The sequence below is a fragment of the Pholcus phalangioides genome, unplaced genomic scaffold (assembly GCF_987345545.1).
Source record: "Pholcus phalangioides strain wild (caught in Gottingen) unplaced genomic scaffold, Ppha-v1.0 ptg000015l_1, whole genome shotgun sequence".
NCBI classification, from domain to species: Eukaryota; Metazoa; Arthropoda; class Arachnida; order Araneae; family Pholcidae; genus Pholcus; species Pholcus phalangioides.
The window spans coordinates 20,416,933-20,435,798 of NW_028301608.1; the positions used below are offsets into that span (position 1 = coordinate 20,416,933).

The 18,866-nt window shown below is 37.5% G+C and overlaps 1 long non-coding RNA gene across 1 annotated transcript; it reads left to right on the forward strand.

The window, feature by feature from the left end:
- Nucleotides 1-1,141: 1,141 nt before the first annotated feature.
- Nucleotides 1,142-3,400, forward strand: LOC149075643 (uncharacterized). The gene is made up of 4 exons (XR_016194014.1): nucleotides 1,142-1,411; nucleotides 1,534-1,840; nucleotides 2,020-2,154; nucleotides 3,101-3,400. It is a non-coding gene; the product is annotated as an uncharacterized LOC149075643 (long non-coding RNA).
- The last annotated feature ends 15,466 nt before the right edge of the window (nucleotides 3,401-18,866 follow it).

Genomic DNA, 18,866 nt, shown 5'->3' on the forward strand with positions numbered 1-18,866 from the left:
TCCGATATTAATTTTTCTCTATATCCTTCAATCTAGAATAAACATTGCCCCCCCCCCCCGCGCCCAAAAAAAAAGCTTTGTTTTACGATATTTTTGCGCTAACGACCGGCATCTTTACGATTTTATGACACCCGGTACGTAACTATTTCAAGAATCCAAGGTCACGTGGTCCGGTTTTTTTAGGGGTTTTCAGGGTTTCTTCCCCAGACATTATTTTACATTTTTGGACGTTTGAATCTGCCTTTTGAATTTTTATTTATTTTTTTATTTTTTACAAGTTTTATGCGAGAGAATAAAAAAAAAAAATACTGAAATGTGTGAACTCAATACAAAAGTGAACTCTTTGTGACACTCACCAATGACCATTATCCTCCGTAATGAAATTATTACTATATTTATTATGATAGAAAATGAAATTCTATGACTTATTGAAGAGGATTTTTTAAAGACATCGAAGTATTCACACATTTCGTATTTTCTTAAAAAAATATACAACCCTATGTTATATTTTTATATTTTTACTCTCTTATATTTTTTAATGTATAATTATAGTGTATTTGTTTTATTAGTATTTTACTTTAGTGTAGTGAACTAGGTGTTACAGAACTTTCTGAATATTTTCTAAATTAATGTGAGTGAGTAGCATACAAAAAAGTATCATATATGAAAAGACTAGCGCATAATCAGTTTCATCCGGATCAAACATGTACAGCGTATGTTCATAGTTTACGATCGCAAGGCATCCTAATCTTTCCATTGCAAGCAAAACTGTCTTATTATGAAAGTGTCAAATTCTGTGCTCTGTTAGAAGTATATTCCACGATGATTCGAAAAACAGTCGTCAGAGTATCAGGAATGACGAGATGTCGGGATCTTTGACAAAGCTGATGTGTTCATATGTTGTGGATGTTGAAGCCAAAATATGGTTCACTTCTCAGTCGAATTTGTGTGTTGTCAAAATGGAGTTATCACGAAGTAAAAATTCTATCCCGGTGGACACCATAACCAAACATACTCCCGCTCTGTCTCCATAGAAGATATAAGCTGGTTACCCCAAGGGGTGTGAACATGCTGGAAGAACCGGGCGATGGACAGAAACCCATTACTAAAGTCATCATGATAACGATATCTTTTGTTGTCCCCGCTGTAAAATCAAAAACTTGGAATCGGACCGGATCACAAACAGATCGGTTATTCGCATATTAACAGAGTTGTCATGTTAAGAAAAGCTATCCTCGAGCAACATCACAAGCTATCTCTGATGAAACATGGATGGAAAGAGGTTACAGAAACAACTAGCCATTGAATTGCGTCAAGAACCAAGGTAGCAGAAAGCCCCTGCAGCTCCGAGGTGGTCACAAAGTTTGCCGAGATTTTGAACAAGAAGTCCTGATGTGAAGAATTCTATCAGGTGAGATATTCCGTAATATTGAAAATTCCATATACTGATTCGAGTATCGAAATTTCGTTAATTTTATGTCTAATTATTTATTTATTTTCAATTATTACTGATGAACTTCATTATCTATACAGGTGTGTTCATTTATGTTCAAAACGGAAGAAAAAGCAAGTTCTGTATGACAATTGGCATTATGGTAACTACGCTTAAATTTTCAAGGTATATGCTGCATCACAGCTGTCGGTGTAGAAAACGCTATCCTTTAGAAACATCCCAAGCTCTTTTTGGTAAAAGATGGACAGAAAGAGCCTAAAGGAACAACTTACCATTGAACTGCGTGAAGAATTCTGAGAACCCTAAGGGAGGTTGTAGCTTTCACCTGGTCATAAAGTTTGCCGAGATTTTGAACATTTATGAAATAGCTGTGAAGAATTCCATCAGGTGACATATTGCGTAATATTAAAAATTCTATGTATAAATTAAAACCAGGCGAAGTTTCTCATTTTTGTGATAAAAAATTCTATGTATTGATCCGAGTATCGAAATTTCACTAATATGTCTATTTACTTATATATTTTTAAATGATTTATTTTTAATGATGCGCTTTATTATTTATGCAGGTAGCGTGAAAAATTCCAAGGGATGCAAATTCTCTCAACCAATCAAGTGCTTGGCTGTGTTTCACAAAGACCAATATGGATCATACGTCCATTGCACACAGTATGAAAGATTTTGACGGCCAATTTTTAACTGAAGTAAACCAAAAGTTTTACGTTAAATGTATTTTTTTCTGGTTCGATATTTAACACATCTTCCCAATAAACAAATTAAAACTAAATATTCGGAAAAATAAATGCATATGCTTTAAAACTAGAACCATCAACCACATGAAACAGTTATACACATAAAAATACATAACCACTGTTTGTTTGTGCTAATTGAACTTGCAACGTAATTGACAAAAAATTGAAAGGGTTTATGACTATAACTATTTAGGAGTTACACAACACAGGGTGTGAACTTGAAAATAGAATTTGCAATGTGAAAGAATAGTTAAAGAAATTCGAATCTATGCAGCAATCCTATATAAACTCAAAAACACGATTGATAAAACTTCCTAAAGGACACACATCTTTTATGCGAGAATTAATTCAATAATAGCATATGCAATTTGTGCCTGGGGTGCAGCATATGATACAAATATATGATAGGATTAAATAATACTTATAATAAACTAAGATAAAATAACAAATACTATCTCAATCAACAATAAAACAGAATATCACATACTAAATGTAAGATAAAATATATATTTATAGAATTTCAAAACTTATTTATGTTATAAATTTTGTAACAGTACTAATACCATGTAATAATACATGGTTACCAATGAAACATAATGGAAATAAATTAAATACAGGAATATTTACCTAACATAATAATTAATATTATATATTGTAAGAAACTGACTCTTTGGAATTTGGCAATTTTATGTGATAATGAAGCTAATCTTTATAATACTTGCTCAGTGTTTATATGGGTATTTTTTGTTTTGTTTCATTTTGCAAAAGGGATATATTCAATTATATTTTTTTGTGGAGCCTGTTATGGAAATGAATATTTTTGTCGTATTTGTTTTCCACATGCATATCAGGATTAATTATTTGAGAGATTTTTAATTTTTTATCATGTCTCTGATAGGTCGGACATGGATATTCTTCGTCATTGTTGTTTGCATTAGCGGAAGACATTTGCAGAAGTGAAATCAGTGGATCCCTTTCAATATCTGAAAATCGCTTCCGCCTGTATGGTAACATACAGATCGAATCCAACAAGAGACGATCAGTATAGTTCCTCTTTGTATCGAAATACGTCAACCACACAAACAGTAGCCGCGTGGGGCAAGTGAATGGCAAATATTCACTGGTGTTAAAGAGGACATACAGTAAAGAGTACTCACGGAATGGTACTTGAGAGATGAAAATGACATATTTCACGATGTTCACGGCAAGTTAAATATATTCACTCAATTTTTTAATATTAAAAAAATTTCTCTTTTTTTTTTGTTTGTTTTTCTATCATGTTTTCTTATTCTTACCTACTTATTTTTGATTAATAAAGTATTTATTTATAAACTACTGTTTTTTTTGCCATACAGGATGCAACTGCACGACTCTTCTGCATCTTATGAGAATAAAGTGATCCCTTTTATCCAATCCAAGCACTCGGAATTATACGTGCAAAACTCGTGGAGAAGGCTACCTACATGTGGAAAGACTCGTGAGATTGACATTATCTGATGACCTACCAACAGAAAACGTTGCTTAAATTCATTGGAAGACCCCATTAATCCACTCATCACACTTCTTCATTCCTCAAAACGATAGAACACACTTCAATATTCAATATCTCTGATTCTATCAGAATTTACGACTGGTTGAAGCCTACCTGAAACTCTATTCTGAAATCGTTTAAATGGGACAAATATCTTACATACTTTGATTACCTCTAGTAAGTTATTTCTGGTGTTTGATCATATTCCCCTCTTTCTCTCCGGGAAATTTATTTTTTGAAAAATTGTGAGAAATTCATTTTTTTACTAGTTTACTTTCTTTTCTTTTTTTCAAGAATCGTGTATGCTTCCACGGAAACGATGTCCTGACTCTAGGTGATGTCTAAGAGGTAGATTTACTGATGAATTTGCTGGTCTTGCAATAAAGTTCGTTTCAGGTAAAATATTGTTAATTATTACTATTCATGCTCAAGGTATTTCTCTTGAAACCCAGTAAGTACTCGAAGTGCCTGAGTGGCATGGTGGTAAGATGCGCGTCTACCATCGTGAAGGTTGTTGTCAGGGTCCCGGGTTCGAACCCAAGGGAGGATATTGATAAGATATTTTCCCTAACGAACTCGAGGCGACCACCAATAGACAGCGCCTTCACTTCCAACCCATCTCACTAATGGCAGTAAATTGCACTATAGCGATATGGCCAGAGTTGGTGTTTGGTGAAGAAGTAAGTACCCGAAAGAACCTTGAGAGACACTCAGGCTCTATCTTAAAAATTGATTTCAGCACATTGTTCCACGGGACTCGGGTGCCTCCGGAGATTTATTGAAATGTGAAAATGATGTCATAGCTCATTACAAGCTTTACATTACATGAGTAGATGCAATGGTGCACATCGCTAGTGAGTTACAGCTAATATAATCAAAATGAAATGTGTCAAATAAAACCAATCACATATGGGTAAAATCAATGAAACTCAACAGTAAATCAATAGAAATGGTTATAATTTAATTATTATGTTAATATTATATATTGTAAGAAAGCGACTCTTTAGAATTTGACAATTTTATGTGATAATGAAGCTAATCTTTATAATACTTGCACAGTGTATATATGAGTATTTTTTTGTTTTGTTTCATTTTGCAAAAGGATATTATTCAATTATATTTCTTTTGTGGGGCGTATTATGGAAATGGATATCTTTGTGTCGTATTTGTTTTCTCTATGCAAATCAGGATTATTTATTTGCGAAATTTTTCATTTTACTTTCCGCAATTTGTGAGCCACACCCTTAATTAATGGTGACAAAGGCTGAAAACTTTATAGTCAATTATGATATCTCCATTAATATCGCATTTAAAAATTTTTGGTGAATGACTTCTTGGAGCAGCACTCGCATTTCACTATGGAAGTTTTAGCTCACACAGGGTCTACATAAAAAGATAATTTTTCTTTTATGTAATACGACTTCCTGGGAAATTTAAGAAATTTTGAGTAACCGCACGTCATTTGAAAAATTCTTGCAATCGAAAGTATGTTTCTAAAGTCAACGGTTGCAGAGATATTTGCTGTGCAAACAATTTGAGACACTCTGTATGTTGTTGAAAAAAGACAGACTTTTAAAAATGGTAATAAGTTAAAGTTGGATTTGGCCATATAAGTTAAGATGGTAAAACGTTCCGTACACGTTCGGTTATTCATTTATGACAATTGTATTTTATGTTGCCTCTTGCCATTGGTATTTGGATGTGAAAGAATGTGGACAAATATAAAATTTAATGAAGTAATTAAGAAAATGGAGATTTCAGAGGTGCATAAGTAGGGCCATGATTAAGTCCTAAGCAAAGCTCTAACAACCTCCGGTCCATGGGCCAGATGCTGCCCACCAAGGTGTTCCATCCAAAGTAGTTCCTGTAGAAAAGTATGAAGACATATATACAACACAATAAATACCCTGACTGGCCATATTTCTTCCATAAAAATACGGGATATTGCCAAAAAAAGAAAAAATTGACGAAAGCAAGTAAAGTAGAGTTGACATTTACAGCCAGAACTTTTCTCAAAAGCGAGTAAAGTTGACAATTACACCCAAAAATATTATCAAAAGGCAAGTAGAGTTGCAATTTACAGCTGGAAAAACTATCTAATGCAAGCAAAGTCATCAATTACAACCGAAACATTTGTCAAAGACAAGTAAAGTTGCAATTTTACCATTCCTTGTTATGGTAAATTAAACAAGCAAAGTTGCCAATTACAGCCAAAACACTTTTCAAAGGCAAGTAAAGTTGCAACTTTATTAAGCCTTGATTTGGCAATGAGGAAAAAAAAGCCATTTTATGAAAAAAAAGTTTAGTCGACCAAAATCACAGGAATATCCTGTAAAATATGGGTCATATGGTTACTCTCATATAGAAGTTTCTGGCCTGCGAGTGGCAGAAATATCGCTTATCCAGCCCGTTGCCTGAAAATGTTGTGCACCCCTGCTCTAGGTCTACCTCCATGAAACTCTATTTCAGCATTCTGTTTTACTATATTACTTATCTGTTTACAGGTGGTGCAAAAACTATACATACAGGAGATCCGATGTCAAAATTTCTTTGCTTAAGATCATGGGATTCAACTTCGATTTACTGACGTTCAATTGTAAAGCACTGACAGTCTTAGCAGTCACTAGATAGTGACTCCACTTTGCTGTCACTTTACCACTAGAATCACTATGAGCTCAAGATTATATGGAATGCCGAAAGAAGGAAAGTTCAAATCAAAAGCAGTATGGAGTGATCTATGACAAAATGGCACTAAAGACTCCAGGATTATAACTGTGAATTGCGTATTGCAGTGGTTCGCCAAACCTAACCTCGCCAAGGGTATCTTGGCAAAGCCAGAAATATTGACGTGCACCTTCAAGGGAATCAGTAAACATTGGAATTCACACGACTATTTGCACACATTTATTATTGCTTTCTTCGAGAGAATCACGCTTATATGTCGTTCATTGAAAAATGAGCGACCTCGTTTGTACGGCAATGTGACCATGCCGATGTCCAAGGCAAGGTTCCGTGGGTTCAATGAGCACTAGGGAAAGGAATCAGTAGAGAAGTCAAGGTCAGGGAACCACGCATAAATGCTCGCTAGATAAAGGGACTCAAACTTATATGGGTAATTAGGCCGGGATTACACTATAAAAGTTTGATAAAATCCCTTTTATAAAACTTGAAAAATCCAATCAATAAAGCTCATAGATTACATTTGTGTAAATGCAACAAGTAATCTTATTGGTTGAATTTTTCAATTTTTAAAAACTTTTATAGCGTGTTCCCGGCTTTATGCCTATAAATAGACAGTCTGTGATAAATGACTGCTAGAATAAAGGGGCAGTGACTGTTAGCACAAGGAAACTTAGGGTAAAAGAGGGATGGGGTAAAGGACCTGCGAATGTATGACCATTATGCCGCTTGTCGCATTTTACTGCCTAACCGTTCATACTAGAGGCATACGTCCAATTAGAAAAGTATACAAAAAACGTGTAGAACTCACAGATACGTCATTCATATTGTAAGGGATTGTACAGTTATTAAAATACAAAAACTAACTTTTCATACGGACACCCTGTCCTCAAAAACCAATTAGAGAGTTGTTGTCCTGTCTCTCCTGAGGTGCGCCCGAGTGGCGTGGCTGCCAAATGCTCGTCTACCACCGTGAAGGTTGCTGTCAGGTTCGATCCGGGAAAGAGTATACATAGATAAGATATTTCCCCGAGCTTGAGGCGACCACTGATGGATGGTGTGTTCATTTTCAACTCAACCCGTTAGCGGCAATAAATTGCGTACAGCGATATGGCCGGGCCGAAGTAGGTGTGTGGTGAATTAGTGTTTCTCCGGAGGCTAACAAAAAAAAAAACAATAAAGAAAAACAAAAACTTTTTTTTCCAAGTGTAACATTGGAAAAGAGGTTTCACAGAGATGCGTGAATTTTCAAAAGCCGGAGGATAGGTGGGAAAAAGAACTGCATAAACGAGGGACAGAGGAGTTGTCCGTTAGTTTTTGCAGTTCTTTCCTCCGATTTGTGAATTCAAATACCTCTTCGAATATTTCACATTAAAACCTCAAATTTCACCCCCCCCCCCTAATGTTTTGTGTTGGCCTAAGAAGAGACAGGCCAATAAATTTTTTAATTGGGATTTTTGAGAACAGGGAGTCCGTATAAAAATTATTATTTTTATTTTATTTTGATTATGATATTTATTTATTGAGGAAAAACAGACATTTCATTGCGAATTTTTTTCCCGTTGAAATCACTCAAAACAAATGAAATTATACTAAAAAATTATATAACTTTTTTTTACCATTTTATTGTCATTTCAAAATGATATCAATTTGAATAAAGAAATTGTGTATTCACCTGTGAGCTGAAATTCTGTAGCAATTTCACTTTTATAATAGAAACTATTTTACGTATTTCTTTGTAACGATTGTTATTTATTTTTGATAAATTTCGATTTTTCCTATCCCGGTTAACAATATAAGAGGTAGAACTACTAGACTTTGCTGGTTTTACTGAGTTTTCCCGGGCTTTGAATATTTTTTTAGTAGCGTCGTGTGAGGGAGAACGCGCAACTCGACTCGTTCAAGTCAACTCAACTCTCAAGTTGGGGCAACTCGAGCTCGATTTTAGTTTACCCGTGTAAGGAGGGCCTTAGTGGTCAGAGCACTCGTCCGGCAACAATCGAGGGACCCGGGTTCGGGAACATTTTTCTGAAATTTTTTAATACTACTTGAAATTCTAGGATCGGCACGCTATTGTTTGTTATGCTCGTTTTATGGTCCAATAAAGTAAAATAAATTAAAACATCATTAATATTTCAATGTTTATTGGTCGCGCAACGTGTTCGAAAAACAGGAATTCACCAAATTTTTGCAAGTTTCATAGTGCAGCTCTTCGCCCGTTTTGTTGTAACAAAACGATCCAGAATTCATCACAAGGAGGTGGTTGCATGTCCAGTTTCATCCACACGCAACCCAATCAACCATCCGAAATAGGCGTGTGCGTATAATTTACATTATATATCAAAGCTAGTCATCAAAATTAACACGTTCAAAATATGACTTTTGGAAGAAATCAGTCATTAAACTGATCTTGATATTAGCGTAGATCTGATGTACACTTAAGCTTCTCATGTCTATATACTTTAGTTCAGGCCTCGGTAACAAGTTTGATACATCTCTGGACTGTCTGAGTCCGTCGAAAAAGCCTTTCGATGCCTCTGATGTCGGAATTGATGAATGATATATCATCATCACATACTTCCCGTAATATTGGGGGAAGGATACAACAAGCAAGTATATATATATATATTCCGGTTAATAATTCCAGTGTATTCGGTAGCTTTGAAGTTTTTCTTACATAGCACGAAGCATCTAATGGTTTTTCCTTCAGAGACGGATTGTCTTGCTTTAACCCTTTACATCCGACATTGTGAAAAGTAGAATAAGAGGAAAATTATAATAAATTAAAATAAAAGCATAAATGTGGTGTCAATAACAAATAGTTATCATTTAGTAAGTCATTTTAGTTCCAATTAAAGAGATACTAAAAAGAATTAGTCAGTTTGAAACGAATTTACTTACCCTGGTACTTTAAAATACCGTCTGGGTATAAAAAAAAAGTTAAAGTTCTTCTTTATTCAAGTTCTCTCGAATTTCATCAACAATCATAGCCAACAGTAAATTTTCAGGGTGTCGAAAGAACGCATTGGATTCAACTACTGGATTAACAACTTTAAGTTTCTCTCATCAAATAAATACCGCAATTTTTGAACTGCTGGAAAAACATGTTTAGCGCGTCATTGAAATACTTGTTCTTTTTGATGTGGAACCACACAGGCACGTACGATTTCAAGATGAAGAGAACTTCCGGTTCCCAAAAGAATTTGGCTAACTAACTAGAATGTGACAGACGAGCAAGACCTCGAATTGACAAATCCCCTGGAAAATGTCCTGGCTTTATTGTTTTGGATATGTCTAATAAATACAGTACTGCTGGTCTTTTCTCAGCATCTTTCTGTCTACTTCTAGAAACCAACAATCTACAGATTCATACTTCAACACAAAGAGCTTAAACATCCAGTAAGCTGTTATCTAGTGGACCCAGAAAAAGATTCTGGCACTGTGCGTGTGGATGCACCATCTATATCTGTGGTTCCCGACTTCGAGGCGCGAATGCGAGCCGATTCCCCTGTTAAAAAATCTTGCCATAGAGAGCAACAGGCCTACAATGGTACAGATATTCAATCATTTCACTTCACTCACAATTTCAAATTTAGATGATAGCACTAAACATTCCCGCATCACACTACATACGGCTCAGATTGTCAGGTGCACATACTTTGTTCCAGACTCCATAACGAAGCTGGTCTGGAAGAGATCACGGCAGCAGGATAATTCCGGTGGCAGAGTCCTGACGTTCATTAATTCATTGCACCATCTATATGAGGAAAAATATGACGGAGAGGAATTTCGTTGAGAAATGAAATAGATACACGATTCACTGTAGTGGTCTTTCCACTTGCAGTTCACACGTGCTCCAGTCAGGCTCGGACAGTTGAGGGATATGCTTAAATTGTTACAGAGGCCTCAACTAAAGGATGTGACATGGAGATAGAGATAGCTACATCACAGATTTATGGCAGTGATTTGCTCTCATGCAGTGCCCTCTATCGACAAAAACCTCACTTATTTTTTCCGTATCGAAGAAAAAAAAATTACCCAAAGTGAGGAATAACTTCTCGCAAACGCATTCAAAAGTATTTTCAAGTGCACTAAAATAAAATTTATTGCTATTTCAGACGTATAGTCCATGGTAAACTCGCTGACCATATATGGCTGTGGAAAAGTAAAGGAAATAGAGTTCCTAAATACGGATCACCATCAATTGTCGTCGCAAAAGTTGCCAACCATTAGCGAAAACATCAATTATCGCCGAAATATTGCCAACGGCGAGTAATGAAAGAATAAATGCTAAGCGCAGAGGCGTAGGCAAGTATCCAGCTTCTCCACGTATCAGTTCGAGTGTCGGCATCGGGTCTTCATTAGTCATAGAGGGCCGCTGTGGTGGTCGAGTGGTCATAATGACGGACTCGCATCGCGAGGATCCGGGTTCGAACCCCACCGTCGCCACAGTGGTGGTTGGCTGAAGTTGTTTTCCTGTGGTTCCCAATTCCGAGGCGCAAATGCGAGCCGATCTTCCCATTAAAAAGTCTCGTCACAGAGAGCAAATAGGCCTACAACAATTAATTATTCAATCATTACACTTCACTCATAGTCAGAAAAACTGATGGCAGCACTACACATAAAAAGCATTATACAGAAACAAACTTCACGTCAGGTTTCACTACGCGTACATTCCCGCATGTACCAATTCGTTAGAGGCTCCGCAGAGCAATATGGACGAGGTGTAGTAGCCATAGAGGCCTTTAGTAGGCCTCCGCTATAGTGAAATAAATATTAAAAAAAAAATTACAGTAAAACCTTGGTAAGTCATTTTTTCTTCCGCCTAGCTTACCTTTCATAGGTACTTTACCGCACACCAACTCCGGTCGTATATCATACACCACCATACAGCAATTTCCTACTAGCGGAGTTTTGGGGGAAATGAAGGCACCATCTATCGGTAGTCGCCCCAAGCTCGCAGAACTTACGTCCGATGTTTTTTGCCCGGATTTGAACCCGTGGACTTTGACGGTAAGCTTCGTAGGGGAAGACGAGTATCTTACCCCTTTCAAATTTGGAGCTTCGAATTTGAGCAAAATATATTTGTTGACAAACCAAAGACTGATGATGTTCGGCTACGATACATGAAATCAATAGGCTTTCTGGATATTACAGTTTTGTGAAAACTTGAGTGACGATTCATCGATGTTTTTAATGAGATTTGTCCACGACCCTTGTGCTAGATCTCTGTCAGCTTCCCTACCCTTGTGGGTGCTCACTTAACACCACATTGAGTAAGAATCTGCTTGATTTAACACTCGGGGCATATTCACCGACAACTCAGGTGAAAACCCATGAGATTCAATGATCATTTCAGTTGTGCGAAGCGTATGACAGAGATCTTGTACGAGAGCTAGTACAGATAGAGAAGCAATTTTCTACTATTTGCCGCAGCCTAAATTTGGCCGCCTGGGTCATTCCCCCAGTACCCGAGTGGCGTAAGATGCTCGTCTACCACCGTGAAGGTTGCCGTCAGGTCCCAGGTTCGAACCGGGGAAGAATACAAATATAACAAGATATTCTCCCTAACTTCAACCCAACTCGTTAACGGCAGTAAATTGCAATATAGCGATATGGCTTTGGCTCGAATTGGTGTGTTTGGAGTAGTCCCCACAACCCCCTTCTAGTAAAGGCTCTGCACAATTATACAGAAAGAGAAACACAATTCACACCATTGAATAAACGAAATAAAAGTAAGTTGTTTTAACAGTTTTTTTACTATCCAATTATTTTTATTATTATTTCCATGATTTTACTACCCGGCAATTTTAACTCTTACTCAGCAATGACGTCATATGTCGCCTCCTTAAAACCCTCTTATTTCGGCAATGACGATCCTACCTGCTACGTTGTAGTTGTTTTCACAGTTAAAGATGTTTTCCATTTATCCCAACCTGTCAGATCAACTGCCAGTGGATGTAGTCAGCGTTTATTCAAAGTTTGATAACAGAAGGAGAGAGAGCCTGCTTTCCTCTCCCTTTCCCTTTGGGGTAGTATAGGAATATGCGCGTACAATATAAATAACAAAAAATTAGGAGTACTTTTTTTCCTGTTTTATTTTTATAATTATTCTATGTTTTTGTTGAAAGCACTTATAGCTGCGCAAGATCGGAAAATATAGCAGTCTTTTTGCAAGTCGGTGGCATATTTTACAGAGGATTTAGTAACTTACACAGCGGCAGTTATAATGCAGATCAGGGAATTTTGAAAACCGCTTAAAGGATTAATTTGGTAGTGCAGTATTAGTAGAGTCCAATGTTCGATAATCCGGTCGAATTTGGATCCCATTATATCTGGTCCGGGGCGTCGGCGTCGTCTTCCGTCGGGAATCCCAGGTAACCTGCATCGTACATCACCACGGACATGGCTCCTTCGAAATTGGCGTACGAAGCCAAGTTGGCGCTCATCATGGTTTCGACCGCCTGTCTCACGTGTGACGGCTGTAGTGTTTCTTCCCCAGCGATAGTGATGGCTCTGTCGACCATTTTCAGGAAGAGATCTTCCACAATTTCCGACACGGACTTCTTGGCCGCCGGAGTTATCCTGTTGTTGGGGCACAGGAACTCGAAGACTTCTCCGACCGAATCTAGGTAAGCAGTGGAGAGTTTCAAATCGGTCTGGGACGACTTATCGCTCTTCGTAGAGTCGGTCATCGTCGCTGCCTGAGAAAGTAGATGTTGTCTTCGTCGATTTTATAAAATCTCTGGTGCTCCCCTTTTTCTGTTAGATCGGCCCAAACTTAGTGAGTACCCTCCAGAGATTTCAGATGCCAAAGTGGATTTGAACAAAGTGGAAAATTGGTAACGGGTAAATAAATGAGCGCTTTTTCTATCTCACTCATTGTTGGCACACAGCTAATGTTCGTAAAAATACAGCAACTGCCGATGGTACGCATTATTAACCTATACCCTTACTTTGCATCTGTTGAAAAATCGGAAAAAAGCCTTCTTCATTAAGAAAGGTATATCATTTTTTGAGAGGGTGGGGAGATTTAACGATATCTACTCTGCCACGGAAGGAATTAAAAAAAGAAGCCTAGACTCTCTTGAATGTTCTTGCGGCATCGCCACTGACACATTCCGTACAACGGAAGACACACCCCCAGAGCGTGGCGTGATTCGTATATCCGCGCTTTAGCGCCCACCATCACAAAATTAGAGTTGCTATTTAGTTTTTTTCTTGTCATGTCTTCAGTATGTTGCGTGTATAAATAGATCCCGTGCCTTTTAATATTAGATTAACTCTTTAATTTTGCAGGCATTAAAATATCTAAGAGGAGAATAAGCAAATGAGGTAGATGCCCAGAATGCTGTTACATGACAAAAATATACAGAGCATTAGCAAACAAGGGGTATGATATTTTACTGGCGAACCATTGTATCTAGAGGTATACTTCTAATTAGGAAACTTTCCAAATAACGTGTAGTACCTAGATATGTCATTCACGTTTCAAGAGGTTGTATAACTATTGAAATAGGAAAATTATTTTTTTATACAGTCCCCGTGTGCCTCAAAATCCAATTAGAAAGCTCTCCTGTCTCTATTGATGCCAAAAAAAAAAAAAAAAAAAAATCCACGTTTCTGAGTGCAATATTCACTGAGCTATTCGAATTCAGAAAAAGAAGGAAAGGTGGTAAAAAAGGCTCTAAATGCGGGAAAAAAACCGTTTTACCAAGATTTAACGCTATTTCCTCCCACATTACCTCCGTTTTTCGAATTCGTATAGCTCAGTGAATATTGAACATAGAAACATGAAACATTTTTGTTGGCATCAAGAGAGACAGGGAAGCATCTTTCCAACTGGGTTTTGGGGCACACGGGGACGGTATAAAAGCTGATTGTTTTTATTTTAATAACTAGACAACCCCTTGAAACATGAACGACATACCTGAGTACAACACGTTATTTGAAACCTTTTTCTAATTTGAAGTATACTTCTAGGATCAACGGTTCGCTAGTAATCTCCTGTTTGCTATGCACCCTGTGTATACATACAGGGTGTTCCGTTAATGGACCAACAAACTCAGAGGGTTGTTAGTAGGCATCAAGAGGAACAAAAATTGCGATGGAACATGGTGTCGCAAACCACGTTGAGAGGGCGAAAATCACGGAAAACGCATGCACGTTTCGACGTCACGCTGGAACAAAAAAAGTACAATAATATAAAAGATTCATTTGATTAATTATTAGAAGAGTTGCTGGAAATGGCAGCCGCTGACGTCATTGCGCAGTCTACAACGACGTAAAAACGATTCCCTGACGCGCTGGAAGATACCAGGTGTGCTTACTTCCCCAATAGCGCTGATTTACGTCGTCCGCAGCGCGTGATTCTATCCCAGCGCATGCGTTTCGCGACGCTGGTCAGATATGGTGAGCGAACCCACGAACGCATTCAACGATCAACTGACATCCACCTTTCGTCTCCTCTGTGCTCAGAGCCAGCATGCGTTTATCGCGATTTCCACCTTCTCAACGTGGTTTGCGACACCATGTTCCATTGCAATTTTCGTTCCTTCTTGATGTCTAATAACAACCCTCTGAGTTTGTCGGTCCATTAACAGAACACCCTGTATATTAGGATAAGCTGTGTCATGAACACGGCCACATACGTTTTCTTTGAGCCACCTTCACGTGGTAGGTATTGACATAATGAAACTAACACCATCGGATTTGTCCTTTGAACAAGATGCTAACAGATGATACCAATATTTGTGTTGCGAACCTCTCGAGATATAGCGTAAGACAATTTCGTTACGAAAGTGGGCCGCGAGTCTGGTGCCCAGACCGGAAGAGGTATTAAAACAAGAGTAATATATTATTGGATTTGCCTCAACAAGATCTACCCGCAGACATTAAAAAAACACTGATACATTCTGAATACTTCTTAAGGTATGGGCGTTTGAATTATTTCGTTACACAACTTCTTGCGAATGTCTCCAGTATCGTCAGATGATTTAGAAGATGTATTCACGTCAAAAAAATGTATTGTCAATACTTAAAAAAATATGGAATATAGCAATTCATGGGAACACACTGTATTTACATGATATTTTTAGATTTGAGTAGTTTGAAAATGTCATTTATTGTTTGCCAACTCATTTTTTCTATCATTGTTGAAGAATTCATAGCAATATGTCTCCTATAGTAGGTATTTCTCTCTGAAATTGGAAAGCCAAAACCGTCCTTTCTTGGCTCGTCAAGAAATAGGAGGAATGTGTACCTTTGAGTCTTTCTGCTGGTAATTATGGAAACTTCGTGAACAGCTCACAAGTAAGAATAGAATGTTTAGGAGTTGCTTAGAAGCATCAATGCCGAGAGAAATGCAAAATATACAAAGCGTTTTTGTGGAAAATGTAAGGAAAACCATGTTTCTTGAGAGCAACATAAAGCCAAAGAGCCAAATAAAGGGTTAATGTGTATTTTTCAGGGGCTACTTCATCGCCATACGGCAGTTTCCAACCAGTGGAGTTCGGTGGGAGAAGAAGGTGCCATTTATCGGTGGTCGCCCCAGATTCGGTGGGTAAAGAACTTGTTTCTGATGTTCCTTTGCACACACATTCGACCCCATGGTCCTTGATGGTAACTTTCACAGACATACACGAGCATCTTATAACTGCGTTATGCGGGTGTTTATTTTTTGAGGGCTGGGAATCAATTAAAATTTTTAACTAAATAATCACATAATTTTCATCGATCGAACTTTAATATATATCAAACATTTTTATACGGCCCTAGAATTTCTTCACTAAGTTCACATGGTTTTCTTTTAGAAAACCAGTCATTTCAGATTAGTCACTGATTTTAAAATTACTTTCAATCATTATACTGTCACTTTTCCCCTAGAAATTGCTCCCAAATGGTATTAAAGGGGGAAAAAGAGGTAGTTGATTTTTTCCGAATACGAAAACCGCGGTTCTCAGACGAGACAATAAATTTTTGTTTTGTCTTCCAAAACTTGAATCAATCCCAATTCAAAACTGAAATAATCACCAGAGTTTTCATTGAATCGACTTATATTTTCCCTAATGTCGAATTTCAACATCACCACAGGAAAAGATTTCTACCGCAGGGAGTACCACACCGAGGGGTTTGTGCTCTAACCTCTCGGTGAGTATAAAAAAAATGCTGCCGTGCGGAATCAGCGATAAATTTTGGATTCCGGTCTAGTTTGCCCTCGAGTGCTGAAAATGACCGTGGTGTGACAAAAATGATCAATGACCATGTCGATAAATTTGATCAAAATATTCATTCAGATATTTTTAAATATAGTCACTTATGTGAAATAAAATATAATTTGTCATTTATAATTGGTAAATAATAATATGATATCTTGAAATATATATTTTAAGACACGTAGGCTAATCGGTTTCACCAAACAAATCAAAATAAATTACGAAACTTTTAATAAAAATTTCAATCAGATTGATCGAGTCGATTAACGCAACTAAAATTTTTAACTGTGATTAACAATTGATCGATTAACCGACCCGATTAATTGATTAATTCGACCAGGACAAGTATTTTTATTTCTTCCCTTGGATAAAAACCCCACGCAACAGCCATCTCAATGCCGTGAAAATTTTCAAATGTCTGGACACTCTAGGGCTGGCATCTTCAACCTGTTGTTTGCGAGCACCATGTTGCTCTCTGAAGCACCAAGAGTGCTCAATGATTATACCAGATTTCGTACTCGCGAACACTTGATCAACTGTTCAATTAAATACCCTGTAAAAATTGCATTCAAAAATTAGGATTTTGCATGCTCAACTCATGGCTCGCGGGCCTAATGTGGCCCTCGGAGTAAGGTGATATGGCCCACCACCTCAAACTTTAATTTTATGAAAATGAACTAAGCGGCACATTTGAGTGTGACTCGCGGCATATTTACAGAAGTCACGTGGGGAACAGTTCCAGATCACACAAGCATCCCGCGATATATTTAAATACCATTTTTAAATGACCTGCGGCAAATTTACAGATAACTCAAGCGACCCGCAGCACATTTACTGATCACTTAAAAGATCCACAGCACATCCAAAGATCACTTGGGTGGCCCACCATACAGTTTCACATAATTTAAGTGGGCCGCGGAACATTCACAGATCACTCAAGTGGCTGTCGAATACTGAAGTAGCCCGTGACATGTTTTCAAACCAACGAAGTGGCCCGCACTCTCCTAAAGATTGAGCACCCTTGCCATAAGGGGGTGCTCTTTGTTTGTTTCTAAGTGTAGGCAGTGCTCGCGACTCTTGAAAGGTTGAAGACCACTGCTATAGCGGGCTTATCTCTTACACGTAAATATCTTTCTATTTACGTGTGTCACTAGTGTATGGGAGGGGGGGGGGGAAGCAATTGAGAAAATTTTTGTCTGAAAAGGCGGCGATGAGTCAGAAAAGTTTTTTTGTTCTGAAGCGAACGTTTCTTATCTGCACTCAAACTTTTAAATGGGATTTCGTGTTTTATATATATATATATAGTAATATTTATAATATGTTTGAACATGAAAAGAAATTTTTTCATTTTCATGATTTCCCGCCAAGTGAAAATTGTGAATATATTTCAGACCCGGTACGCACAAACGTGAAGGTTGTTTCTTCTCAGTGAAGATTTTTTTTTAAACCTCAGGGTTTTCAGTCCAGACTTCAACGAGAAATCACCCACGATCCTTGAAGCCAGGGTTGAATACCCTGAAAAAAGAAAGAAACATCTAAACCGTGAAAAAAAGCAACCGCTCTCCCCCCCCCCTCGTTTGTGCGTACAGGGTCTGGAAGGCGTGTACAAATATAAAGCCACAAGAGGCAAAATGCCCAACGAGGTGGCTCATAAAAAGATGCCCATAAAAATATGGTTGTCATATATTTCAAAAATACAGCAACCCAATTAAAAATGCAATTAACAAAAATTATAATCAATATATACACATGATAAAATACTATACAATGCCCATAAAGAATACTTATGGTTGTCTTATTCTAAGAATGGATAGCTTCTCGATTTACCCCAACATGTTTATCGTATTTCTTTTTAAACGTGTCAATTGTGTTACAATTTACTACCTCCAGGGGTAAGCTATTCCATTTATTAACAACCCTATTAAAGAAAAATTCCCTGTGACACCATAGCCTTGCATTGTCCCTCTCTAATCGATACTGGTGTCCCCTTGTAAAAACAGTCGATTCGCGGTGAACTAAAAGTTCATGGTCCATCCTATCCATCCCATTGAAAATTTTGAACACTTCGATCATATCTCCTCGACACCTGCTTTCATCCAATGTAAAAATATTCAAAAAATGAAGTCTCTCTTCATAACTCAAGCCCCGTGTGCCAATAAGGACACGCGTAGCTCTTCTCTGCACCCCTTCAACCAAGTCTATGTCCCTCTGTAGGTATGGTCTCCAAAACATTACAGCAT